At 47.8% G+C, this 2,336-nt stretch overlaps 1 pseudogene; it reads left to right on the top strand.

The window, feature by feature from the left end:
• Nucleotides 1–627, top strand: LOC138821415 (protein lin-28 homolog A pseudogene; annotated as a pseudogene).
• The last annotated feature ends 1,709 nt before the right edge of the window (nucleotides 628–2,336 follow it).

The raw sequence follows: 2,336 nt of genomic DNA, 5'->3' as shown, positions 1-2,336 counted from the left end.
ATGGGCTTGGCGTCCAACCAGCAGTTGGGAGGTGGCTGCGCCAAGGCAGCGGAGAAGGCACCCGAGGAGGTGCAGGAGGATGCCGCTCAGGTGGCTGAGGAGCCTCAGCTGTTGCACAGGGCTGGCATCTGTAAGTAGTTCAATGTGCTCAGAGGGTTCGGCTTCCTATCCATGACAGCATGCATAAGGGTAGCGCTCGACCCCCTGGTGGACGTCTTTGTGCACCAGAATAAGCTGCACATGGAGGGCTTCCAGAGCCTGAAGGAGGGAGAGGCTGTGGAGTTTACCTTTAAGAAGCCTGCCAAAGGCCTAGAATCCATCCAAGTCACTGGGCCCAGTGGGGTGTTCTGTATTGGGAGTAAGAGGTGGCCAAAGGGGAAGAACATGCAGAAGAGCAGATCCAAAGGAGACAGGTGCTACAACTGTGGTGGTCTAGACCATAATGACAAGGAATGCAAGCTGCCACCACAGCCCAAGAAGTGCCACTTCTGCCAAAGCATCAACCACATGGTGGCCTCCTGTCCACTGAAGGCTCAGCAGGTCCCCAGTTCCCAGGGAAATCCTGCCTACTTTAGGGAAGAAGAAGAGATCCACAGCCCTGCCCTGCTCCCTGAGGCCCAAAATTGAGCCCCCAGAGTCGGGGGGACAACTCTAGCTAGCAGGAAGTTTCAAGGAGCAGGCATCAATCGGCAAAGTGGAGAAAGTTGGAATATGGATTGGGTTGGCGAGTAGCTGTCTCTTCCATACGTCTCAGGCCAGGATGTCCCAGCATCATCCCATCTTCTCTTTTGATGAGGGGAAGGGGTGATGCATAGTAATCCCATCATGATCTATCCCAATTCAAGTGAGGGGCTTTGGGGGAACCACTTGTGAAACCTGCGTACTTTATATGATAATCTTCACCTGAACTACATGCTTCCCCTCCCTCCCCCCCAGCCTCCAGCTTCTAAAAGTGACCCAGATTGGCAAGTTGTTCCTTTAAAGAAGGATGTGTCCAATTTCTCTTGCCAGAGTGTGAAACAATTAAGCACCAGACCAGCAGATCCAAGGGCTCAAATCCCCAAGGTGTAGTACCCCGGGTAGGAGGACCTGTCAGGAGCAAGGCAGGGTTGTTTTGTTTTGTTTTGTTTTTTGTCTCTCCACCACCTCCTCCCCTCCACATCTTGTTTCCTCATCACCCTATCTTGAGCTGTAGTGCTGGGAGAGCTGGTCCAGGCATTGGGTTGTGATGACAGGCAACATGGGTGACTAGGGAATGGCTGCAAACCTGCTGCTCTGAGCTTCTCCCTGCTCCCGCCCCCATTTCTGGGCCAATGTGATTGTAATTTATTTGTTCCCTTGCATTACTGCACCTTGGGTCCCTGCTTTCTCCAGGATGCCAAACCTGCAATATCTGTGTGAATGACGTATCTTGTGCATTTTAACTTTTTTTTCTTATTATAAATATTCTGGTTTTGTATTTTTATATATTTTAATCTTAAGGCCCTCATTCCTGCACTGTGTTCTCAGGTACATGAGCAATCTCAGAGATAAATGGCCAACAGCTCCAGGTCGGCATAGCAGGAAGACTTTGTTGTTTTTATCACCATGGAGAGCAATCATTTGGAGTGCATAGCCTATTGAACGACTTCATTTTTGCCAATTAGAGCTGGCTTTTTTGCCATAGGGTCCTCTTGAAACCCCCTCAACACTTGGAAATGATTCATGGGAGACTAGGTTTTTAATTAGGTTGCCCCATGACTTGTTCTCCTTCTGCTGGAAGAATGGAAATTAGTCTAAACAGGAAACGGTGGTTCAGACAAGGTAGAAGACGACCAAAGAGGAAGCCAAAGTTAGTAATGATTGTCTAATCCTATGGCTCTGCGACTTGTTTTCTTTCCATATACTATATCTATCCTTTACTAGGTTAGGTTGGGATTACTGTGCAAATAACTGTATATGTGTTTTTTTTCCTCTAAGGAATGGGAATTGATATGTTTGGATTTTAAGACCACAGATTTGTGTCCACCTTCTACTAGCCATGCAGGGATGGATCTATAAAAAGCAAGGACCAAATCCTCAGTCTCGGCTACCAGGGAAACCCATAAGTGTAAGCCTCTCTCTGGAGCCCGTGTCCTGCCCTGCTGCATAATTGTTCATAGTGTTGTGTTAGCTAAAGGAGAAAAAGGAGGTTTCGTTTACAAGCTGTGAGATCACCACAAACCTACCTCATGTGTTAAAATGGGACAAATGCAATAGAATGCATTGGATGATGTGTGTCTGATCCTAGTTTCTTGTCTTCCCACAAATGCTGCCCCCTCTAGTTAATTGTATTTGTCTAGGCTGTGTAGGACTTT

This window comes from Dipodomys merriami, unplaced genomic scaffold (genome assembly GCF_024711535.1).
Source record: "Dipodomys merriami isolate MVZ:Mamm:240054 unplaced genomic scaffold, mDipMer1.0.p SCAF_914, whole genome shotgun sequence".
Taxonomy (NCBI): Eukaryota; Metazoa; Chordata; class Mammalia; order Rodentia; family Heteromyidae; genus Dipodomys; species Dipodomys merriami.
This window is presented reverse-complemented; position numbering and strand designations above follow the sequence as displayed.